This window comes from Zalophus californianus, chromosome 1 (assembly GCF_009762305.2).
Source record: "Zalophus californianus isolate mZalCal1 chromosome 1, mZalCal1.pri.v2, whole genome shotgun sequence".
Taxonomy (NCBI): Eukaryota; Metazoa; Chordata; class Mammalia; order Carnivora; family Otariidae; genus Zalophus; species Zalophus californianus.
In genome coordinates this window covers 137,414,645-137,441,477 of record NC_045595.1, presented here as the reverse complement: position 1 = coordinate 137,441,477, position 26,833 = coordinate 137,414,645, and the positions used below count along the sequence as shown (strand labels likewise).

The 26,833-nt window shown below is 41.1% G+C and overlaps 1 long non-coding RNA gene across 2 annotated transcripts in view; it reads left to right on the top strand.

Annotated features, from left to right (window-relative positions):
• The first annotated feature begins 5,937 nt into the window (after positions 1-5,937).
• Positions 5,938-26,833, top strand: part of LOC113916142 — a 59,306-nt gene continuing 38,410 nt past the window's right edge. Inside the window, exons 1-2 of one of the 2 annotated variants that reach the window (XR_003517847.1) lie at positions 5,938-6,021; positions 11,525-11,582. This is a non-coding gene — a long non-coding RNA (uncharacterized LOC113916142). Of the gene's footprint in view, positions 6,022-7,741; positions 7,869-11,524; positions 11,583-26,833 lie in introns of those variants that run through there. The other variant, XR_003517848.1, reaches the window with a different exon arrangement.

Genomic DNA, 26,833 nt, shown 5'->3' with positions numbered 1-26,833 from the left:
GGAAAGAAATACAAGTTAAGTATTTTATTGTATTATCTTGAGTAATTATATTTTTTGAGAAGAACCAATGACACAGTGAGAGATGTCCAAAAATAAACTGCAGTCAATCTAATTTTCATTACTATGTACGAATGCATCCCAAAAGAAAATGCATGATAATGAAGTTTGGCTGTTCACCTATTTAAGTGTTTAAGGGATTCAAAGATGATAGATTATCTGAAACTAATACAATGTTACATGCCAATTATATCTCAATTAAAAAATAAACATTTTTACGTGATTCATGTTGCTATAATAATTCCATATATATCCCTTTTAATGATTGCATAAAATAACATTCAGAGAAGATACCTAAAATGTTACATTTTGGGAATAAGGATAAGGATATTTAAGTTCATTAGTATAAATAATGCTATAGGAGCGCCTGGGTGGCTCAGTCGGTTAAGTGTCTGACTCTTGATTTTGGCTCAGGTCATGATCTCAAGGTTGTGAGATCGAGCCCCAAGTCAGGCTTCATGCTCAAAGTTAAAAAAAAAAAAAAAAAAAGATGGTGGAAGTCTAGCTGCTGCTGGAGTGATTGCACAACCATAAACAAACAAACAAAAAATGAATGCTAAGTCTCACACCTTAAACAAAAATTAGCTCAAACAGGTCAGAAACTTGAATGAAACTATAAAACTTTTAGAAAAAAGTAGAAAATCTTCAAGATCTAGGCTGGGCAAAGAGTTTTAGACTTAACACAAAACACCACCCATAAAAGATAAAATCATTAAATTGGACATTAACAAAGTTAAAAAATTTGCTCTCTGAAAGACTATTAAGAAGATAAAAAGACAGGCTACAGAATGGGACAAAATATTTACGAAACACATACCTGACAAGGAACTAATATTTAGGATATATAAACAAATCTCGGCAGAGTTAAAATAGGGAGAGTTTGGTAAAAGGATAAAAACATTCAGTTATGAGATGTATAAGGTCTGAGAATCTAAAGTGTAACACGTGTCTCTAGTTGATAACATTGTGTTGTATCACTGGCATATGCTACGCATAGAACTTAGATGTTCTCACACACACAAAAGGTAAATATGTGATGGATGCATTTACTGGAAGGGGGAATCTTTCACAATGTATACATATGTTAAATCATCACATTATACACTTTATCTTACAATTTTATTTGTCAGTTATACCATAGTAAAGCTGGGGGGGTGTCCAAACAGTAAAACAAAAACAAAACAAAACAAAACAAAACAAAAAATCGCACACAATCCAATAAAGAGACATTTCACTGAAGAGGATACATGGATTGCAAATGAGCACATGAAAAGATGTTCAATGTCATTAGCCAATTGGGAAATATTAAGAACTTAAAATGACAATGAGATATCACTAAATACCTACCAGAATAACTAAAATAAAAAATAGTGGCAGCACCAAATGCTGGAGAGGATTTGGAGAAATTGGTTCACTCATAACTTGTTGGTGGGCATACAAAATGGTACAGAAGCTTGGCAGTTTCTGAAAAACTGAACATGCAACTGCCATGCAACCCAGCAAATTGCATTTCTGGGCATTTATTCCAGCAAAATGAAGAATCCCAGTCACACAGAAACCTATACACAAAAGTTGACAGCAATTTTATTCATAAAAGCCCAATACTGGAATCTGTCCAGATGTCCTTCAGTAAGTGAATAGTTAAACTGTGGTATATCCGTCATGAAATACTACTCAGCAAGAAAAAGGTGCAAACTACTGATGTAGGAAACAACTGGGATTAATCTCCAGAGAATTATGCTGAGTAAAAAATGCCATTTTCAAAAGGTTACATACCAACTGCTTCCATTTATATTACAATCCTGAAATGAGATTTCCCCCAAAATTATAGAAATAGAAAACAGATTAATAGTTATCAGGGATTAAGAATGGGGTGGGGACAGGTGGAAAGTGGGTATACTATTAAGGGGCAATGTGAGGGCTTCTACTGGTGATGGAATGTTCTGTATCTTTTTTTTTTTAAAGATTTTATTTATTTATTTGACAGAGACACAGCGAGAGAGGGAACACAAGCAGGGGGAGTGGGAGAGGGAGAAGCAGGCTTCCCACCTAGCAGGGAGCCCGATGCGGGGCTCAATCCCAGGACCCTGGGATCATGACCTGAGCCGAAGGCAGATGCTTAACGACTGAGCCACCCAGGCGCCCCAGAATGTTCTGTATCTTGACTACATCAATCTCACTATCCTAGTTGTGATATTATAGTGTAGTTTTATAAAATATGACCTTTGGGGAAAACTGGGTAAATGGCACAGATCTCTGCATTATTTCTTATAACTACTCGTGAATGTACATTTATCTCAAAATCCAAAATTTAATTTTTAAAAATTTGATACAGAATATTTTTCCCCTCGATAATTACTGACAATGGATATAGTGGAGTTGTTCATGTTTGATGCACACATTATTTCAAGAAAAAAAATTTTTAAAAACATCATATTCCAATGTCATTACTTGAATGTCAGCTGCAGTTGGGTAGTAATATGTAGCATCAATTGTTTGCATTATTCTTCAAGTCACCAAGACTCTAAAAAAATCACAACCAATGAGCCTTCTAGAATACAGTATTATGAATTTCCTTAAATGATATTTTTAAATCTCACATTAACAAGGAATAAGAGTTTGGATATTGTAGCCTGCACACAGAAATCAGAGAGGTCTGTAAAGAAAACTGTTTTTAAAATATTCACTACTTGAGGGGCACCTGGGTGGCTCAGTCGGTTAAGCCCCCGACTCTTGATTTCGGCTCAGGTCATGACCTCAGGGTGGTGGGATCCAGCCCCACATAGGGTTCCACGCTCAGTGGAGTCTGCTTGAGATTCTCCTCCCTCTGCTCCTCCCCCAGCTCATGCACCCTCTCTCTCTCTCTAAATTAAATAAATAAAATCTTTAAAAAAATATTAAAGGGCGCCTGGGTGGCTCAGTTGGTTAAGCGACTGCCTTTGGCTCAGGTCATGATCCTGAAGTCCCTGAATCAAGTCCCGCATCAGGTTCCCTGATCGGCAGGGAGTCTGCTTCTCGCTCTGACCCTTCCCCCTCTCATGTGCTCTCTCTCTCACTCTCTCTCAAATAAATAAATAAAATCTTTTTAAAAATTTTTAAAAAATAAATAAATAATAAAAATATATTAAAAAGTCACTATTTAAATATGTTTGCTATTTGAAATGGCTGGGGAATGCTTGTTTCCATCAAAGAAGTAAAAAATGTAAATACTGTGAAATTGACATATATTTCAAATGCATTTGAAAGTTAAAGTCCTTCTTAAACAGATAATTACTGACAGTGGATATAGCAGAGTTGATAATTACTGACAATGGATATAGCGGAAGAAAATAAAATCAATCTCCCTAAAATGAAAGAATTACGGTGGTATTTATCAAGAAATTTGTATTGCATTAACCCCATTTACCAACATCTTTCAAAAATTTCTATCTTTGCATGAATTAAATAACATAGGCTTAAAGACAGATTTGGAAATATACTGACACTGACTATGATGGTTATATTTAAAGATCTCTGTGATTAATCCGTTTGTGATTATGTAAAACAGCATCAGGATAATGTAGGTAGGTCAGATACCCGTTTCACTGTTGCATGATTTAATCCGTGTGAAGAGGAAACGTTTTAGATCTAATTCAAACTTTTACATCCACTTATTTGGAAAGAAGGTACACTTTTATAATAGTACCTCCAACTATATATTTGTTTTGAAACAGATTTCAATTGCAGTTACTGCAAAGGTGAACAAGAGGTAAACTGCTAATCTGTAATGGATTTGACATTCCTTTCAATTTAGAACTAAATTAACACAGATGTTGCATTAATAGGAATCGTATTAATTTATCAATACTGTTTTCAAATAAAGTGAGTCGTTTAAAGTTTAGTTGCGTAAGAAATCCGTTTTACGAAATTGGCATCTTGACTCGGGGCTGTAAGTAAATTGAGAGCAAGGAAGAAACGGAGCTAAGAGGGCACCCGCGCGCTCTGGGAGCCCGGCAGTTGTTCGTGGAAAGGGCGACCCCTGGAGGCCATGGCCGTTCCTCGCTCGTTGGCCCACTGGTCTCTGGCCCGCACCTGCCAAGGAAAGCGAATCTTTTTCTCGTTTATCCAACATGAGTATGACGCCAAGCTGCGTGCCAAGCGCCAGGAGCGTACCGCGGCAAGACAGAGTACTAAGGAAGAGTAGGGATGCGAAAGCCGGCGCAGGTACGAGCCATCCCGGAATCCGCCCAAACCCACAGCCGACCCCAGGTTCGGCTAGGAGCTTGGCGCGGCGCGCGGCCGGGGGCAGGGCTTGCCGCCCGGGGGCGGGACCTGTCGCCCGGGGAAACCACTGGTGGGCAGCGCGCGCGCGGCCAGGCCCGGGTTTCCGTTGAGCGACTGCCGGTAGACGCCCTGAACGGTTGCCTCCCCACGGACGCCAGTGGCGGGAAAGGGGTCTCTGAGGCTCCGGGCACCGAGGTCCCTGCGAATGCGACCAGGGGCAGTGGCGAGTCCCCGGTCGCCCTTTTCGACGCTGCGGCGGGCTGCAGCGACAGTGGCTATGGTTCGGGTTGGTTGCGACCGGCCCGGGTGGGCCTCGGGGCCCGGTGACCGACCGGTCTTTGCCCGCCCCAGTCCCCTACAGCTGGAGGTGGGCGTCTCCCCCCCTGGGGGAGAGGCGGAAGTGCGGGCGCGGGTATGCAAAGTCCCCTCCCCTCGCCTCGGCCCGGTCCGCAGCCCGAAGCCGGGCCGCCGCTCCCACCAGCTCCCACGGAGGGAGCTCCCGGAATTCCCTCCCTGGCAGCGCCTGTTTGTGGCTTGGAGAGGGGAAAGTTGACTCTGAAGTAGCCTCGAAGGGACTCCTGCTCAGGCCTGGAGTCACGTTGCAGGTGTCAGTCTGTTGTTACCCAACTTGGGGTCCCAGAAGCTTGACCTTACGAATACCCGGGATACTCAGTGGTTTAATCAGCAAAGGCAAGTCTTACGCACCTCCTTGATCCCCTCACTACTTTTTCCCGGAGGGTTCTCACTGGCCTCAATACCTCTTCCTCAGTGAATTCTTTTTTTTTTTTTTAAGATTGAGAGAGACAGAATGAGAGATAGCACGAGAGGGAAGAGGGTCAGAGGGAGAAGCAGACTCCCTGCTGAGCAGGGAGCCCGATGTGGGACTCGATCCCAGGACTCCAGGATCATGACCCGAGCCGAAGGCAGTCGCTCAACCAACCGAGCCACCCAGGCGCCCCCTCAGTGAATTCTAGTACACATGATTTTGGAGTCTCCTTTAAGGTTCAGGTGCTCAGGGACAGACTAGGTAATGTCACCGCTTGCTTCCTCCAGGGACAGAAGCCTCTACTGGCACCAGCTTCACAGAGGTCCAGCCCGTGCAGTCACAAAAGGCTCCATGCTCAGAAGGAGGGCCTTGCACTTGTTTAAATGATCTGCAGTCACAGTTCGAAGTTCTTAATTTTTTTTTAAAGATTTTATTTATTTATTTGATACAGAGAGAGATAGAGAGAGAGAGCGCGCGCAAGCGGGGAGAGAGGGAGAGGGAGAAGCAGGCTTCCCGATGAGCAGGGAGCCGGACACGGGGCTGGATCCCAGGACCCTGGGATCACGCCCTGAGCTGAAGGCAGACGCTTAACCAACTGAGCCACCCAGGTGCCCCGAAAGGCCCCATATTTTCTCTTGTCCACTGGGCCCAACTCTCATCTTTTCCTGAAGGCCTTTGATAAAATTCAATTATATAAAATACAGTTAAAAGGGATTCTTCTCTAGACCACTCAGTAGCTACTAAGACATCAAGAGACAGAGGAGGGATGATTCTATTGACTAAACTTACAGTTGTTGGAATCATGAGACCTTTCTGATCCAGTGCTCACCCCCCCACCCCTCATATTTCAGGGCCTTTGAAGAATATGCAGAATGTGAAAGTACCACACTTCTGAAGGCAACAATGTTTAGTACCTTGCCCAAGGATAGAAGCAGGTGAGAAATCAGCTGTATTAATGGGTGCTCTGGGATTACTTTCACAGATGTCCTCGAAAGGCTGGTGCAGGTGTGGTGGGGATGGGGGAGGACACTTCAGGAAGGAAGCTGAGAGGCTCTATAGCTGTGCTGTCCAGTACCATAGCCACAAACTACAAGTGGCTATTATGCACTTAAAATGAGGCAAGTCTAAAATAAGATGTGCTTCACTCATCATCTGGAAAATGCAAATCAACACTATAATCAACAAAACACCTCGCACCTGTCAGAATGGCTAAAATCAACAACACAAGAAACAACAGGTGTTGGTGAGGCTGTGCAGAAAGGGGAACCCTCTTGCATTGTTGGTGGGAACGCAAACTGGTGCAGCCATGATAGAAAACAGTATGGAGTTGCGCAAAAAGTTAAAAGTAGAATTACCCTATGACCCAGCAATTGCACTATTAGGTATTTACCCAAAGAATACAAAAATACTAATTCAAAGGGATACATACACCCCAGTGTTTATAGCAGTTTTATCTACAATAGCCAAATTATGTAAACACCCCAGGGTCCATCGACTGATGAATGTATAAGGAAGATGTGGTGTGTGTGTGTATACACACACACACACACACACACACACACACAATGGGATACTACTCAGCGATAAAAAAGTACAAAATTTTACCATTTGCAATGACATGGATGGAGCTAGAGAGTATTATGCTAAGTGAAATAAGTCAGAGAAAGACAAATACCATATGATTTCACTCACATGTGGAATTTAAGAAACAAAACAAATGAGCAAAGGGGGCGGGGAAAGGAGGCAAACCAAGAAACAGACTCGAGAACAAACTGCTGGTTACCAAAGCGGAGGTGGGTGGGGGAATGGGTGAAACAGGTGATGGGGATTAAAGAGGGCACTTGTGATGAGCACCACGTAATGTACGGAAGTGTTGAATCACTATATTATACACCTGAAACTAATATTACACTGTAGATTAACTGGAATTTAAATACAAACTTAAAAATATAGATGTTAACAGGAGTCTTTAAAAAAATAAAGATGTGCTATAAGTGTAAAATGGACACCAGATCACTAGATTTAATGTCTTGTTTCTTAAAGTAAAATATTCTATTTTTATGTTGATTACATGCTGAAATAATATTTTGAATATATTGAGTTAAATAAAATATGTTAAAATTAATTTCACCTGTTCCTTTTTATCTTTCAATGTGAATACTAGAAATTTTATATATGTTGTTCACATTATGTTTCTTTTGGAGAGCACTCTTCTAAAGATTTCAGAGTATTGAAAACGACTTAAAATGTTCAGAAAAATTGCTTCTCCCCAAAAAACTCACATTGCCCTTCCTCTCCCAAAGAATATGCCTGTGTAGTCGAGAACTGCAGAATTATTATAGTCACTTGTACAGGAAAGTCTCAAACTTCTGTCCACTCTTGCCACTGGAACCAATTCAGATGCTGGCAGAACTGTTTCTACTGCTTTGTCTGTTTGTCTTGTTTTGTAGAAGTAAACTATAGAGAATGCAGAGAAGGGCAGGAAGAAGTAAGCAAGGGAAGGTCACTGCACCAGCCTTAGCTCTACAGTATTATATTGTTACAAATTGTGGGATTACAGCAGCCGTGGCCTGACTCCTCCTTGTCAGTCATGCCACCTTAGAAAAATAATTAGCTTTGGTGAAGAAATTGCCTGGTGCACTGGTCTGAAGTATAGGTAGAAGCAGAAAATTATCTGTATTTAAGTTCTCACTTGAGCAGCCTCCTTCAGTTATGGAAAATACAAGACACTGGGTGGACTCCAGTATCTTCAGTGTTTTGAATGTCTCTTAAAAGCAATGTGGTAAGTGAAGATGTCAGCTCTAAATCAATGTGTATTGGAAGCTAGTCCTAACCCAGTCCTCCTAGAGCCTCTAGTGCTCTGGAAAGTGGCCCTAGTGTGGGAATGTGAGTGAGGCGGGAGGAGGGGGTGGGGAGGACTGGTGCCTTGGAGGGAATAACTTGGAATTCTGGACTTCCTGCAATTTCCAGTAGGTTGAAGCTCAAGCATTTCTCCTGGCACCTAATAAGACATATATCAAATCAGTGTACACTAAGAAGAGCTAGTTTGATCTTGTCATGATCTTGACTTTAGGCAGTGAAGGCATCTTGACCTGTAGTCTTTCTTGTTAGAAGTTTTTAAACTACAAATTCAATGTCTTTAGTAGACATAGAACTCTTCAGGTTATGTATTTAAGTGAGTCTTAGTCATTTGTGTCTTGAAAGGAGTTTGTGTATTTCATCTAAGTTTCAAATTTATGGGCATGCAGTTGTTTGTGATATTGTCATACTCTTTTAACGTCCAAGACCTGTAGTGATGGCCCCTTTTTCATTTCATTGCTTTGGTACTTTGTCTTTTTCTCTTTTTTATCAGTCAGGCTACAACAATCTGGTACTGTTGACATTTTGGGCTGAATAATTATTTATTGTACAGGGTTCACCTTTCTAGGATGTAGGATGTCCAGCAACATTCCTGGCCTTTATACCCACTAGATGCCAGTAGCACTGTATCTTTATCCCTACCCCCACCCCAACTGTAACAATCAAAAATGTCTCAACATTGCCAAATGTCTCCTGAGAGGCAGAATTACTTACTCCTGGTTGAGAACCACTGCGTTAGGCTACCAATTATCTTTTGGAGCAATTAAAAAAAAAATAAGAACAACTATATCTTTTGTACTTTACTTTCATTTTAACTATTTCTGGAAATCTTCATTTCTTTGTGTAGATGCCAGTTCTGTTTAGTATCATGTTCTTTCTGTTGAAGGAAGTTGTTTTGACCCTTATTTTAGTGCAGGTCTGTTGATAATAAATTTTCTTGGTTTTGTTTGTTTTTTGGTTTTTTGTCTGTCTTTTGAAGTCTACTTTTCCATCATATCTGAAAGATATATTCCCCAGGGCACAATATTCTGCATTAACAGTATTTTTCCTTTAGTGTTTTATAGTTATTACTCCACTGTATTCTAAGTTGCATAGTTTCTAAGTCAGCTGTAATTCTTTGTTTCTCTGTACTGTATCTTTTTCTCTGTGGCTACCTTCAAGATTTTCTCTTTAACTTTGACTTTTCAGCAGTTTGAATACAATATGTGGGAGTGTGTATTTTTTGGTGTTTTTTCTGCTTGGGAATCTGAGCTTCTTGTACGTGGTTTGGTATAATTTATTATTTTTGGAAGATTCAGCCATTCTTCAAATGTTTCTTCTGTTATCTCTCTCTCCTTCTTAAATTCCAAATACACTTTTATTACACTGTTTGATATTTCCTACAACACTTGAACACTTACTTGGATTTTCTTGCCACTTTTTTATCTTTGTATTTTAGTTGGGTAATTTCTATTATAGAGCTTCAATTCATGCTTTCCAAGTTCATGCTGTACCAAATGTACTGACTGGCTTTTTGAAGGTATTCTTCATCTCTGTTACTGTGTTTTCTGTTAGCATTTCCATCTGACATAGTTTCTATCTCTACTGAAATTTTCTATCTGATCATTCCTGTTATCCACCTTTAATATGTGTGATTAATATATTAATTAATGCTATTTTAAATCCCTCTCATAGTTCCAACACTTAGGTTATCTCTGAGCCTCATTCTGTTGGTTGATCTCTCTCTTAACAATGGGTTGTTTATCTTTTTCTTTTTTTATGTGTCTCATAATTTTCTATCCAGTGCTAGGCATCTTGTATAAAACAGTAGAAATTAAGATAATGTATGAGTCAAATAAGCATGTTTCTTCTTCTGCTAGGTCAGTAATGTGGAGTGTTGAATTAGTCAGTAGTAGAGCTCGGTTTGGGTTTTATTGTTCTCCCTTCAGTACACCATTGATTTCAATTTCCTGTGGTGTTACCTTATACTTAAAGTGTGGGCTGGAATGCTGCAGGGATTTTCTCAATATTCCTTTTCCACTCTCAGCTTCTAGCCTTCCTTTCAACCTGCACCAAAAGGGCCTCTCTCCATGCCTTTGCCTTTCCCTCTGCTTGTAACCTGCTGCTTGATAGCTTGGTGGTAGTGGGAACCAGAGGACCAGTCATCTTGGTCCAGGCTCTCTTAAGCAAGCCTTATATGTTTGGGCCTTCAAAGTGGGGCTTCCTCAGTCCCTCAGTCTCCCTATGCCAGACAAAATTCTACCTTGCATCTTTGATGAGTCTTGAGAAGATGAGTCTTCTGATTCCTGTAATCGTATTGACATGAGATCTTGGGCCCAAGACCATTTCCTGTCCCTCCTTTCCCAGGGACAGAAGCTCTTTGTCCTCGCTCACTGCTACTCTTACCCAATATCAAGGGCCCTTTACCTGAGCCCTGGAGGCAACAGAGTCTGCTGCCCCTTTCCCAGTGGCTTGAAGCTATCATTCATAGGAAAGGGATGGCAGGACTTGGGCGTTTTCCACAGTGGGAGCTTACTCTCCTCCAGCAAGGCCTTGCCCTCCAAGGGTGGTGCTCTGTGGTATCTTCCTTGTCCCCACTTTTTCTCATCAGCACCCAGTGAGAAGATGGAGAAGAGGCTGTAAGTGGAAACAAGCTCCTTTGTGGTCTGAGGCTCTCAGGGATCATAAACTTTCATCCTTTTCCCCAGTTGGCCTTTAGCAATTTGTTAACAATTTTAGCTGAATTCTTAGCACCTTGTATGGTACTTGATGTCTCTTCTTCAGTGCTCACATCCTATCTTCTTGGTGGGGGCCAGTCTTTCCTTGGAGCTCAGGCTACTTGCTTGGTCTATGACCCTTGCTAGGAGGTCCAACCATCCCAATTTGTGTGGTACTGAGGAGTTTCCCAAGACATGGGACTTACAGAACTAAAATGAGGAAAAGTCCAGTTGTTTACCCTAACCTCAGCTCTCCAACAGGTTTAAGGAAAGATTTTCTATAGTTTTTCTAGTTGTTTAGGTAAGAGTGATGTTCTTTCTAGGTCTCTGCATCCTAGGTAGAAGCCAAATTAGTGAAATACACATGTTGAATGTGAACAAAAATTGTTCTTGAGATAGTAAAAAGCCATATTGGGTAAACATCTGTTTCTTACTAAGGCAGACGGATTTTTGTGAAATTTTCCCTAAAATAGAGAATAAGCGAAATTAGTTTAGTCTCTGCCATTCTTTTGTCTGTCAACAACAGATTTATCCTATTATCTAAATAAACTCCAGCTGAAGAGGTAGATTCTCACCTATTCTTCCTATAACTCTACTCAACATTCAGCTAGCACTAGATTTGGATTTTACTTCCAGCAGGTGAGTAGCTCCTGTAGATTTTTTAGTGAAACCAAAAAAAAAAAAAAAAAGTCTTGATCCCCTTTTGTGGAGGAGGAATAAGGCTGAGTACAGCAATAGGCTTTCAAAAGAATAGTGACCACCTTTGGGTAAATGTGTATGTATGTGTACACATGTGTGTATAATTTTGCTATCAACTGTCTGGAAACATACTTGATTTACATTGCCATTGGTGGTATATCTGGTCTTGTGGTTTTTATTTCAGATATCAAGGGAGCCGGGGAGTGTTTGTGACCCCTCCAGCCAGCACTAATGGTAATAAGGTAGGCAGCCTCAAGGCAATGCTTTAGATTTTGTGTGATGATGAAGGCTCTTTCATTTGCTCAGTTATTCCTTGGAGTATCCAAGAGAAATACTTACAGCTGTTCAAGGAGCTTGTAGGCTGTATATATGATATCTTCCTATTAAAATTGTCAATAGTTTGATTAGTATAAGAAATATGGCACAGAAATCTTAAGGCCAGGAGCATGTATAATCTCAACAGCTGTGGGGTTTATATGGCAGTGGATATCATAGCTAAGATGTATAGTGTTTATCATGTGTCAAGCATTGTCCTAAGAGTTTTACATCTATCAACATATTGAATCCTCACACATAGAAACTTCATAACAATCCAGGGGCACCTGGGTGGCTCAGTCAGTTAAGTGTCTGCCTTCAGCTCAGGTCATGACCCCAAGATCCTGGGATCGACGTCCGTGTTGGGCTCCCTGCTCAGTGGGGAGCCTGCTTCTCCCTCTCCCTCTGCCATTCCCCGTGCTTGTGCTCTCTTGCTCTCTCAAATAAAATCTTAAAAAAAAAGAAAAGAAGCTTCATAACAATCCTAGGACATTAGGTATTATTATCTACATATTACAGATTAGGAAAATGAGGAATGAAGAAGTTTGGTAATGTGTTCAGGTCACACTGAACAAATGATGACTTAAGCTCATGTAGTCTGTTCCCAGAGTTCTTTTAACCACTATGACAAAGACAAAGAAGAGGTCAAGATTTCAGCTTTCAGGAGGGTATATAGTAGTGTGGGAGCTGTGTATAGGTCGACAAAAAAACCTTTCAAATAACATTTTGATTTTAGGTTATGTACCAAGCAGAGATGTATGGAAAGCTAAAAGAGGACATGCTAAGGAGGAGGATTCAAAAAATGATAAAGTGATGTTTCGTACTCACTACAAGTCAACAAAGTATGAATTACACCGACAGGTGTGGTCGAATATTTGATTTAAACTTCACGTAATACAGATAACCCAGTACTGGGGAAATGCTGCAAAAACAACTTGCAGGAAGATCTCTACTTCTCTTCAGGAGATACTTGGATACTTGCCGTTTCAAAATTGAAGATGACTTAGATGCTACTTGCCATATGGAAGAAATTGAGGCTGTGAAAAGTTTTATCAGTTCCACTTATGATTAAGTGACTGAGAATAAAACCAGTGAATGGTAGGTAAAAGAACTTTGGTTTAAAGGTGACGACATGGACCTTATCAACTCACATGAAGCACAGTGAGATTCACAAATGACTAGAAAATTCCATAACCCTCCAAACCAATCCTTGTAATCAGAGGACACCCAGGGGAGCAGGGCAGTCGACAGGTACATCCACAACTTTGGTGAAGTCTGTTGGCAGGGACTCTGACTTTCTCGAAAAAGTAGGATGCTTTGAGGGCTTGTGATTGGTTTTTCAGGTCAAGTGATTATTATAAGAAAATATTGTTTATGACTAGGGATGGGATGAAATCTTTAACCTAACCTAAGAGCAAATCACCAAAATCCTCTCTATACCTACTGGATGACCTACATGACTTTATACAGCTCTTAATAGGCACTCATTGACATGTGAATTTGATATTCTCATGGAGGCAAAAATAATCTGAGAGTAAGATGAGAGTACTCAGATTGTATTGAAAGGTATAATAATGTGGAAATTCTGTAGGATGTTTTCTTAAAGCTGATTTTGACCAGGGACGAAAATGTTTAGAGTGTTGGTAATCTAGTATAGCTGATAGCCCTTAATAAAAGGATGTTATATTTGCTTTAATATAGTACTTGTCCTCCAGACAAGTGAAAGAATTTAACAACCTCAGCTACATTATGATAATCTGGAGTTTTCTACTCAAAAGAATTGAGTGAGGATGTACTTTTGAAGGGCCAATTCAGTACTTAAGGCATTGTCAACAATGAGTAGAAAGGGGAGCACTGTTCTACTAGGATCAGCTCTACTCCAAAACTGTGGTTATGCCTCTCTCTCTCTCTCTCTCTTTTTTTTTTTTAATGAGTATTACTTTCTAAATTGAAATGATCCCACAAAACACTTGGTTTGAGGCTTGGTGAAGGATGCCTTGTAGATAACAGATGCAGAGGACATTGGATTGGAGTGTTTAGTGAATGTGGCTACTCAGGTCTCCCCAGCCGTTACTGGGACAGGTGTTTAGGCTGGTGACACTCAGGTTCTGCCTGCCCAGGATGGAGAAGCTTTCCAAGCCTCTAATATCCCCAACTACATTGTCCCAAAATTCTAGTATATTACATGGTTACAAAAACTGCCTTTCACAAGCCAGATCATCTGGATCTCTAACCTTCAGGATCCAGGAATGATCCTTGCTAAGCTACCAACATTATCTTGCTACATTGCCTACAGTTGATATAATAATGACTAGGCATCTTACACAGTCATATTTTGATGTTGTAAGAAAGAGGAAGTTGTGAGGGGCATATGAATTCAGGTCTGCAATGGTCAGAGGTATAGTGGGAGTTAAGCAGAGCACTCTGGTCAGTTCTTACCACATAAATGGGCAGGTATGTCTGGGTGTTGAAGGTGTTTGTGACCACTCTCATGGTACTTATGGGCCTAACAAAACTCAACTGCATGTTTTTTCCATGGTCTCAGTAGTTTGCCACACCTGGCTTTGGGAACCATTTGGTTGTTCAGATTCCTGTCTGGAACATCACAAGGCCTAGACAGCCACTGACTAGTTGCCAGAGTCGGAAACTCTGCTGTTATAATTGTTTCCTCACAGAGTAATGGTGAGGGCTTGTGTAATAGGATATGTTGGTGCTATGAATCAAAAATGGCAAGTATTAACTTGTGTAACAGTTGTAACAAAAAGTATTTTGTATAAATATAAGAAACCTGAGTAGGAACTTAAAAGTGCAATCTGCACTGATCAACTTAATTTGGTGCCTCTCAACCTTTTTTTTTTTTTCATAGTTCCCCTTCCCACAAAGAGATTTTCTCTTAAAGTGTTCACAGATTTAAGGCCAAATGATGAATATTGCTTTTCCCCCATAGGTGAGGATTAATAAAAAGAGTAGGAAGGATCTTACTGTTACTACAGGCAGTACTAGGTATTTTGTTTTCAGGTTGTATTTGGAGAGAAGCAAGCATCTTTGCCTCTTTAGAGTAGGAAGTTCAGACTGGTAAAAGGTAGTATCTTCTCTCTTTTTTTTAACTTAGGGGAAAAATTAAAGTAACTTTTTACATTGGGCACTTTTTCTTGTTAAAAGTTTAAGGTGATGGTTGTTTATTTTTGCAGGTATTTTTACAAAGAACTAAGATTATAAGCAGTGTCATATATCTGGGTTTTTTAAACAACTTTTTAAACAGGGTTTTTAGAAACTTAGACTAAATTATTCTTGTCTTGAGTTTTAAAGCTATTTAATTTTGTGAGCTAATTACATTAGGAACTAAAGTGAAGTAGGTAATGGCTTGGAACTTTGCCACCTTTTACACTTTCTACTTTGGGAGTTGATTATAAATGAGGGTGGTGGGATGAAGGTGGATAGAATTAGTGCAGTGGCATTGGACTTCGATAATTGAATGGAAAAAGGACAGCCATTGATCTCATCATGCTTTAAAATATAAACCTATAACTTAATTATTACACTGTGTAACCACCGCTGAGATCAAGAAAGAGAAGATTGCCAGCCTTCCGCATGTTGCTTCCAAATTACAACCCTTCTCCCCATAGGTAACCACTATTCTGACCTGTAGAGTAATTCCTTTTTTTATAGCAGTGTTCCTCATCTGGCATGAGCATCATCTGGGAACTTGTTAGAAATGCAAATTCTTGGGCCCTTCCCGAGACCTAACACACTTATACATTTTTGTGTGGGGGATGAATATTTATGTAATTAAAGTCTACAGCAGTGATTCTCAAGCTTTAGCATGTATGAGAATGACTTGGATGGCCTATTAAAACGGAGGTGCTGGGGCCTACACCTAGAGTTTTTGATGATCTCTTTCTGGTTGTCTCTGGTTGTCTGTTTTATTCACTGATTCTAATTTTCTTATGTGCTGGGCATGTTTGACTCTGTGCAAGTCATTGCACTTGAAATGTTACTTTGCTGGAATAACTGTGAGGCCTATAATGCAAGTACTTTGCTCCAAAGAGTGTTTGCATTTGCTTCTGCCAGGCACCTGGGGGCACTATCAGTCTGGGAACGCCTGTTCAAAGTTTGATTTTTTCTGGACAACTCCAGGGATTCTTACTTATGTTTTAATTCTCTTTAGATTATCCCAGTTCTTGTTCCCTTCACTCTGAGATCCCGGAACCCAGATTGTTGTAGGGGAAAGCCTCGTATCAGATTCCCCAACTCGTTGGGATCCAGAGTTTGTCCCTTTCTGTACCCTGAAAGGCCATGAAAATGGAGGGTCTGAGTGTCTGGGATTAGCTAGTACTCTCAGGTAGAAAGTGGCTTCTGGCTTGTTCACCTCTCTAGATTCTTGACTTCTCTTTACTTTTGGCCTGGTAATTCCTTACTATTCTGTAATCTCTTTGACGCTTTTGAAAAGATTATTTTAAATATATTTTATCCAGTTTTTATAGTCGTTTTCAGTTACAGGACTGATGTGAACAACCTGAACCACCTTTACCAGAAGGGAAATCTGGGAAATAAATTATTAATGCATAGGATTTTTTCAAAATACTGTGGTTTTTCAAAACATTAAAACATCTATGGATATATATATCCTTAAAAAACTTTTGTTTTTAGCTTACAGCTTCTCCCAGACATGGGACACACAAGATGGTTTTGGTATAAGAACTCTCCTTATGGAAAGATTCCCAGGGTTGCATATTTATGACCTTTAACCACTCCAAAAGGCTCTGATATTTCTGGTGGGTTCCAAGGAATGCTTACCACAACTTCAGAAAGCCTGACAAAATGCGGAGATGTGCCTAGTACAGGATCCATTTGCAGTTTATGGGTTTATTTTTGCCTGTAGCTCTAACCAGTCTGGACACACCAGATTTAGGAAGCATAGATGGCTTACACTTTTATCCCTAAGGTGGTTTCTGTCTGGGATAACATGTGGAATGCCCCAAACTTTATTTACTGTCAAGTTCTAAGCACTTGATAGATGATATTTTAACCACCTCCTTCTCTCCCCCAAAAGTGTGTCATATCATCTTTTTTTCCTGTTTGACGCCTGTCATGTTGCTCCCTTGAGATAGGCAAGATTCTCAAAGAGAAAATACCCCTTCCCAACCCGTTGCTGACGAATCAGAATACATTCTTTCCAGATAGGAATGATTCTGTTATATTTATCTTTAGATATCTTTTGAAGGGGACTGGAGATGGAAGACACTAATGCTACACACGTGCATTTGGAAGGTAAACTGGTAGGCTTTCCAGATGTCAGAGATTGTTAGTAATATGGTGAGACACTTTATCTTGAATACTCTCACTGATGCTTGATGATTAGGATGCGTAGCAATCCGTGTAGGCTAGGTTTGGGGCAGGAACGAACGGACTCTGAGAGCTATTTGTAGAGTCCCCTAAGGATACTTGACAGTCATGAAGGTCAGGACCCCCTGAAGGTGGTGAGGGTTAGTTGTAGTGGAGCACACAACCTCTTTAAGTTGTGTGTCGGGATAGATGCCAGAATTTAATCCTGATGGTAGCAAGCGTGAGCGTATCTCACATATAGGCTATCACCCAACTAGTTAGAGCAGAGAATGCCTTAAGGCAGTAGAGCACATGCTGCTCCCCAGTACCTTTCTCTGCCTTTCTTTTCCCTCCCTGAGATGTGCCCAAAATCTATGCATAGGCTTATGGTACTAATGCAGGATGGGAGTCCCACCAGGTCAGAGGGACACTGAGTCTCCTCAGTCTGTGTTTTTCTTTATCAGTTTAGAGGATGATGTCATCGATATCTAAATCAGTAAACCTGGATTCTTGTTACCCTGTTGCTGGACCTAAAGTTCATGTTTTGTGTATAGACTTTCAAACTGTACCCCAGTACGTAGGAACTCTCCAGTTCAGAGCTACAAATAATGGGCATGTGTGTGGGAGGTGGGTGCTTTCCGTATAACACAGGGGCTTTCCAACCGTGAGATTTCTCAAGTTACAATACTTAAAAAGTCATGACCCAGCACAATCCACCCCTTAGTTGATAACTTTTATATGGGCCAACACATTGATCTCCAGACCAATATGATGCCATCATTTATTATTTTCACACAATTCATCCCTTAAAAATAGAAATAGTGCTGTCACAAATAATAAACTTCCTTATTATAATTCCTACTTTACTAAAAGGTGTGGAGAACTAGGACCACATGAAGTCCACTCAGTTGTTGTTTTGTGTTGTTTTTAAAGATTTTATTTATTTGACAGAGAGAGAGACACAGTGAGAGCAGAAACACAAGCAGGGGGAGTGGGAGAGGGGGAAGCAGGCTTCCCGTGGAGCAGGGAGCCTGATGCAGAGCTCAATCCCAGGACCCTGGGATCATGACCTGAGCCGAAGGCAGACGCTTAACGACTGAGCCACCCAGGCGCCACCGAGACCACCGTATATCTTATGGCTACAGTTTCTTCAGCATTATTGTTGCATAGCTGGTCACCTATAGCTGTGTCACAGATCTTTGAAGTAGCCCTGAACTTTGGAAATTATATACTCCATTCTGTTCCTGAGTATATAATTCCAATAGGGATTTGTGGGAGCTATTTAATGACTCCCAGTGATGGGATAGTTAGTTCCAAGTAGCATCTCCCCCTGTATTCCTCAGGCAGCCATTGGTGTACATGCAGCCCTCATATCCAGTAAGTGGGAGAATTAGGAGTAGACCTGCACTTTTTCCCAAAACCAAGTCCAATTTTTGGTACTTGATATGGGTATTATAATATAGGACTGTTATGAGCATCCTTGATATCTGGTGCTGGTGTCTAATCCCTTTAGCTCAGACTCAGAGAAAACATATTTAGATAGGGTGGGACTATGCCTTAGGACAACAGGAGCCAGGGAGTCTCAGGGTTTGGGAATGGATCATCTCTCTCATGGGTCCAGTTAAATGATCAGGTACGATCAACCCTGTTCCAAGTGATAGAGATTTGATAAGTATAATGTTCACGAACCCCACATATATTTTCTCTCTTAACTGCGGTAGAGCCTTCCATTTATTATTACTTTTAAGCTTAGTCTTTGCATAGGCTATCCAAGTTCTGGATTTTGCCTGGCTTTTTACTCAGTACCATGATTTCCCATCCCTCAATTGTTCTAGAATAAAGTATGTATCTCCAACCATTGGGATATGTATTTTTCTGTATCTGAAGCCTCTACACTAATCAGATAACTTGGCATAGAGCCAAATAAGCAATTTAATATTTTCCTGAGAAAAGTCAATTACCACGGGTGTTATGAATCACCTGAGATGTCTAGGGCAATGACCGTGATCATTCCTTCAAGGTAAAACTATGGCCGATGTTTTTTGTACTAAAATGAGGACTGTTGGCTTATTGGCTGTAACCTTATTTGAACTGGTATTATAGTTAGCCCTTCCATAATTAATCTTCAGTGTCTTCAGTGCAGGTAGCAGAGACCTCTTTGAGTTTCTTTCAAAAAGTTTCCATGCAGAGTTACCTCCAGCTATAGCAATATGTGATTGGCATTGAAATTTTGGGCAATACCTGGTCAGAGCTCCAAGCCAAAGAGTCCCCAGAAGAGAGCACTCTACTCACCTTCCTCACTGGGAACTAATACCTGGAATAGTACAATACACATCTTTGTATTACTGAACTTCTTTGTCTTACTACAATAAAGTTTTCTTTGAGAAGACTTTCAAATGAGGATGACTCCCAGAACGTGGCCAATACAACCACTGTTCTCAAGGGAGGAGATGGTAGACTCATTGGTTTGGCAGCAACTCAGTCCAGTTCTTCCCCTGCATCTTTCCAAGTTTGTTTCTGAAGTGGTTGGAGCCAAGTAGCCACCGTAGAAATTGTTATAGAAGGGATGGTGAAGTCCTATACAAAGAATAGAACAGGGTCAGCTAGATGCTTTCTATAGGTGGCTAAAGTCATCATTCAGTCAACCTAGGATGAACTGTGATCGGTAGCTTAAGGTTCTTTTTTGTGTGAGGAGAAAAGGAGAGGATGGGGCAGAGATAGTAGAGTGTATCTTCCCTATTTTATTATCCATTCAGTATTTTCAGGCCTGTTATCTCTGTTAGCCTATAGACTCCTGCAAGGTTACTTGTGACTTGGTGTTCATGAAACATTTGTGTCTCAACCACACCCCACTCTGTACCCCACCTTCCATACCCACAGGTCTGTTACTTGCACATAAAGCCTCCTGTTCCCAAGTGTTCTCAGTAGAGGAAGTGTCCTTATTTGGGGTCATGGGCCTCCTCTTTAGGGGCATTTGTCTCAGGACTGTCTGCAGTTTGGATATAGGTTTGAAGGGCAGACAGTATGGTTGACAAACTCTATTATTTCTCTTGGTGTTTCCTTACCATGACCATTTATGGGTTGCCCATCAATTTTGGGCTTTTTTTCAGTCTTATCTTTTAATAGCTAGACCAATAGGTCTTTCTACTGAGAACCTCCTTTTTACATTTCCCCCCATTTTCTTCTGTTATTTTGGGAGCTGAAGTTCTCAGAAGTCTTCCTCAGCCATCTTTTCCAAAATTGTGCATAGGAAAGACTGCTAGTTATCTACCCCTCTATTCATTCTTCTTTTCTTCTTTATTAACAGAGCCCTGATTTGCATGGAGCGTATTTGCAATGCGCTCAGCTAAAAAAAAATGACATTGTCCATCCTCCGCTACCAATAAGGATGACACAGTGTGACACAGCTCTTGTCAATGAGGGGTAACTGAATGTGTTGAGAGGGGTTTCTAGTAAAGATCCTTAAAAGGGGGTAACTTCAGGGACATGTGCCCTTTTGCTCTTCTTTCTTCACCTTCTTCCTGCCTGTTTTCTTAGAGGAGATGTTGTACATAGAACAGTCATCTTGCTGCAATATGACCATGTGAGAAAAGCCAAGTGAGGAGCCTGGGTTACATCTGAAAAGGCTGGGTTATTAACAGGGAGGATAGGCGCTGTGTGTGAAGTCACACTGCATAATTTTTGCACACTCTCACCACCCCTGCCACCTTAGGTTGTAAAAACATCCCTTTGTCACCCAGATCCAGACTACTCCTATATCTCTAACACTGTTTACAGTAAGACTGTGCAGCTACTGGTTACTCTCACCATCTGAGACATATTTTTTAATACCTAAATCCTTTAAAAATAGCTGTTGGTACCTCTTTGCCTCAAGTTCAAAACTTGACATTTCTTGTGAATGAAAGGCCTAAGATCCTCCAGTGGAGTATGGTATACAATTTGAAAACAATTCAGTTGACAGCAAGTTAGTTACCCTTGACAATTAGATTTTAAAAATTAATATCCACAGAAACTGGCTTTTAAAATGGTAGTAATATAAATGTACCATGAGATGGTTTTATAACACATTACCCATTTTAAATGTATAGATCCATATTTTAAGTTTTGTGGAAGTGAATTACTCTCTTTTTAGATTCCTTTTTATTTTCAGCCAGTCATTCTAGCTTTGTATTATTTGTAATAGTAAAACATTGGAACAGGTTTAAGACCTACAAATATTAAGGGTTATTGCAACAACTTAACAAAGTTCCAAAACAGTTGTGTATTAGTTAATTGTGGTCACAAAATAGAATCTACAAGTGCCTCAGTTTACAGAAAGATCATTTCTGTATGTACATATATATAATATCAAGCTGTTACTGTTTTTTTTCCTAGATAAATGGGATAGATAATATAGTCTGAGTGTTCTATTTAATTTTTCTGTAATGAGCTGATGTTAACTTTTTCTGCATAAGAATAATTTTTTAAAAATGAAAAGACGTCCTTTTGATGGCCATTGAACAAGAGAAACAGAAGAGTGTTGCTGAGAAATGCAGAGCATTCAGGAACAGCAGGGGCCAAGGGATGCCTGCTTTTGCTGCTCAGACACCACAGCCGACAGCCCAGACTGCTCCAAGCTCATGAACTGCCCCTGAGCTGCTTGTAGGACCTGCGGGGACACGAGCCCTGGCTGTGACGCCAGAGATGCTCTCTCTTGTCTGCCTTTACTTCCTCGTGGTGCCTTGCCCCATCCCATGTTAACGTGTCTTTCCGATACTTAAAAAGTGTGCTTTCATTTATTCAAGAAACACTAGAATTGGGGTTATATGCCAAACCCCTGAGTAATGCTGAGACCATCCCAGTGAAGCCAAACAGACCTCCATGGAATTAGTGTATAGTAGGGGGATGGACGCAAACCAGATCATCCCAATGTATAGAATGGGATAATGGCTATGAAAGAATAGGCTGCTGGGAGGTTGAGTTACTGGACAAGTGGGGAGACCCTCGTTACCTTGTGCATTCAGAACTCCCACCTAAGCTCAGAACTGTCGGAGGGGAAAGTGCAGGTATGTGACAGTTAACGGTGAGGGGAACAGGTATCCTGGGCAGAGGAAACAGCATGTGTGAGGACCTCCAGATGCTGTGAACCTTATTGCCCCAGTGAAGGGAGCGAGAGGACGGTGGCCCCAGTAGAGAAAGTGAGGAGGATGGGTAGATGAGTTTGCAGAGGTGAGTAGAGGCCAAATCACACGGGACTTTGTAAATTAGGATAGGATTTTGTCTTTTTTCCTAAGCAGTCACACCATTGAAAGGTTTTGAGCTGAAAAATACCTGAATCAGGTTAGTTTTCACACTGGCTGTGGTCCCAGAAATGGCTTGGAGGAAGAGACCAGCAAGGGATTGGAAAGAACAATGATCAGGAAAGGGCCGGTCATTTCTATAGCTACTCTATTTAAATGAGGCGATTGCAGAATCTGGCCAAGTGTTTGTAACCTTGACTGACCACTAGTTAGCATTCTCTGCTCTTGAAATGGCTGCCCCTCTGCTTCGCTCCTCCCTGTATGGGTTCCCACGTTTGCCATAGACAAACTTTTGGACAGTGGTCATGTCTGAGTTATGAGGTAAATTCTTTGCTCTTCCCATAGTATTGAAGCCACAGCTATGAAAACAAGTAATAAATAATGGGTGCTTACTAGGAGCCACGCCCTGTAATAGACACTGGCATATGGAGTGAGTAAAGGGTCCCTTCTCTCGTGGAACTTACTGGACTGGGAGCAAATATTAAATCTTGCAAGTATGATTACAAACTGTGAGATGATCATGTCAACTTGTCTTGTTAGCCACTAACAGAAATCTTAAGGTAGCACTCTTCATGGCTCCCCGACCCAGGGCTGCCTGGTATAATTGTGCATTTGGAGTGTTGCACAGAGATGCCTGGCCAAGGGAGCTAACAGGGTTGAAAACTCTGCCAGAATTTCCCTTGTCAACCCAAACCCTTGTGCAAGGCTACAGCTGCCCAGAGGAAAGAAAGGTACCTTGTTCTTTTGTACCAAAGTGTCCTAGAGGTCAGCACGCTCTTCCTCTCATATTAGAAGGGAATTCCTACTCTCAAGATGGAATGACAGGCTCTAGCTTGTAAACATGTAGCTGCCTTGAGCACAGAAATGTATCTGAGGTGAATGTCATAAGCATGAGTGGGTGCCATTATAAGCTAAGAAAGAATGGAGTCTAAAGAAGGCCTAGGACATAGATATTTTTTAGGACCTAATTTTTTAAAACCAATCCTGCATCGGCAAGACTTGGATCAGTGTTACACAGAGCTAAGACAAGTGGGGAAAGACAACCTAGTGGCGGGACCGTGGAGGAAATAGCTGGTGGTACATCAGGAGGGTAGTTGTACGGGGTGATGGACTGTGTGCTCATCACACTGGGGGAAGTTGTGGGAGAGGAAAGGGGACCTATCTATAAAATCATGTATTGGGGGGCACCTGGGTGGCTCAGTTGGTTAAGCATCTGCCTTCAGCTCAGGTCATGATCCCAGGGTCCTGGGATCAGGTCCCACATCAGGCTCCCCTTGCTCTGTGGGGAGCCTGCTTCTCCCTCTGCCTCTGCCTGCCACTCCCCCTGCTTGTGCTCTCTCCCTCTGCCAAATAAATAAATAAAATCTTTTAAAAAATCATGTGTTGGTTTCTGTTTGCTGAGCCTGGCTAATTAAACGAAGCTTCACTCCCCTAATATTAACATTTTGGTCTCAGTTTTGAAATCATAGACTCTCAGCTTATGGGAGTGGTTCTGCATCTGGGAAGAATCCTGCTGGAATAAACCCAGAAACAAAAAGCAAAGGACGAGAAGCCAGGTATTCTGGAGTCTTGGCTCTTCCTAATAGTTGTATGATCTTGGACAGGTGGAGCAAACCTCTCTGAGTCTTAATTGTTTCATCTGAAAATAGGAGGCTGCCTTCCTTGCTGGGTTATAAGCCTCAAAAGATACTGAGATAAAACTTTGTAAACTAAAAGCATACTTTTTGTCATGAAATGCCAAGTTTCAAAGTTTCAGAGGCCTGACCCTGAGCTGGGTTGAGCTGCCTGGGTTGGCTGAGCCTCTGCCTTGGAGTGGTCCATTTCTGAGGACGGGTCTGGGCTCATCTGTCTTCTGGCTGTGTCAAGGGTTTGGGTTACACTCTAGCATTGATGCCTGAAAAAATTTTGTCATACAGACCCAAGACAATAGTTTATTTCCTGATTCAGGCAGGTTATGTTCTGACCATTGGACATCTGTCTCCTAATGGAATCTGGGGTCAGTTGAGATCTTTTTTCCTTTAATGGGGACTGTAGAATCAAGGTAACTCTCAGGCACCAGCACCACCCTTAACAGATGCATTAGAGACCCCTCGCCCCTTGGTTGCTAGTTTGTTGGGCATTGCAACCCACACAGGACTGGTTCACTGCTCCTCAGGCTCAGTCCCTCACTTGCCCTCCCTCTAACAGATACTTTGAGTTAGTGATGATCATAGAAAACAGTGGCAAAGGTAAGTAGAAGCGTCTACATCAGCCTTTTATCCCCCTCTCTGGTGGTCATTACTGAAACAATAGCAGCCAAAATGAAGTTTGATCCCTCTAACTTCTCACTAGAGCAAGAACCCTAAAAGGCATTTCAGTGCACCTTCCCACATGCACAGGAAGATTGCTTTCCCCTCTTTCCAAGTTGTTAAGATGGAATATAATGTTCAATCCATGCCCATCCATAAGGATGTTGAGTTCAGTTTGTGTGAGGATACTATGAAGGTCAGCAAATTGGCCAGGTGGTCCAGGTGAGAGGAAACGTGTCATCCACTATGAACAAGTACAGCAGAAGGCTAATAACACCACTGTGCATGTGGTTATTCATGTAGCAAGGTGGTTATCACCAGGCCAAAACTACAAAAAGATCCTTGAAAGCAAAGCCAAACAGAAGGAAAATATCTCAGTGGTCTTTGTGAAAACCCACAGGGAGGTTTCTTTGTCTTCACACCAAAAATGATTTTGATTCTCATGAATGACAGCTTTATTTCATGGAAATCTTGATCTTGTAACAGATCAAGTTCCCCATTTTCATGGGCTGCTCTGATCCCCAGAGCACACATATGACAGAAAAATATGCAAAAGATGTGAACAGATCACACACACAGCAAAAGATATAAAAATAGCCTATAAACATAGGAAAAGATATCCAGTCTTACTCAGAGAAATGAAAATTAAAATCACAAATACCATTTCTCACCTTTCAGATTGGGAAGAATTGCATCGTATAATATTCTGATGCAAAGTTATGAGGAGACTGCTAACCCTCATATGTTGTGGGTAAAAATGCAAACCAGTAAAATCATTGTGGAGGAAATTTGACAGTGTTTAACAAAATGACATAATCATTTACCTTTTGAGCCAGCAATTTCACTTCTGGGAATGTACCCACTTGTGGGAATCTATATCTCCAGCAATATGACAATATGTGTCATGAGAATATTCACTGTGGCCCTGTTTGTAATTGCAATACTGAGAACAACCTATCAGCTCAGGAAATTTAAAATGACTATGATTAATATGCTAAGGGCCCTAAGGGGTAAAATAGCATGCAAGAAGAGATGGGCAATGTAAGCAGAGAGATGGAAATCCTAAGAAAGAACCAAAAAGAAATACTTGCAATCAAAAACACTGTAACAGAAATGAAAAAAAACAAAACAAAACCTTTGGTGGGCTTATTAGTAGACTGGACACAGATGAAGAATCCCTGAGCTTGAGAATATACCAATAGAAATCTCCCAAAACTGCAAAGCAAAGAGAACAAAAACTGAAAAAAGCAGAATAGAATATCCAAGGACTGTGTGATAGTACAAAAGTTGTAACATACATATAATGCACATGTCAGAAGGAGAAAAGAGAAAGGAACAGAAGGAATATATGAAACATTAATGACAGAATTTCCCCCAAATAAGTGTCAGGCACTAACCACAGATCCACAAAGTCTAGAGAATACCAAGTAGGATAAATTTTTAAAACCTACTCTACCTTGGCATATCATTTTAAATTACAGAAAATCAAAGATAAAAAATCCTGAAAGAAGCCAGAAGACAATCTACAAAATTGCAACTTTTCTTGAACTCACTAGATAGTTAAGGTTACAGGACAGCTGGTTATTCTAACTCTAATGAAATACAGGAGTCTCTAAAAAGAGACCAGACACAAACACTGACTCACTTATAGAAAAGCACAGGAAGAATATGGGGTCAGATCATAAGCAGGGAAGAAGGTTTCAGCTAACACGTTTATCCAGTTGCTAAGGTCTGAATGTGAATGTGGGATAATCTGAGAGAACAGGATCCCGAGAAGAGAATCTGAGAGATAATCTGAGAGAACAGAAATAAGGGATTTCATACTTGCAGGCTTTTCTCGATGGACCCCCACAAGGTATTCATTCACAAAGAAGTCTCGTTGGAAGTGCAGGGGGCTAGAGGAGAAAGTATCCTTGTGGTACAGGCCTGGAGGAGGGGAGCAGTCTCTGTTGCAGGAAAGGCAGGAAGCCTTGTCTGGAAATGCAAAACCGCTGGGCCAAGGGCAGCATCCCTATGACTCTCAGAGCATAGGTGAAGACTGATTATGGCTGGGAGGAGCAGGAAGAAAAAAAGTCCTCATGGGCTCAGACCAACAAAGGTCTCCTACTGCTGGGGGAGGACAGGGTCACTGAGGTCTCAGAGGCGTAGGGCCTGCCTAAGACTGAGGTGGGACCAAGGCATCCTGCCCCAACTAGGCAACCAAGCACCGGTTGTAAGAAGCATTTGCCATCTACCTCTAGGGGAGGAGCAAGAGGGTGGAGAGACATCCTTGGAAATGCAGGCAAA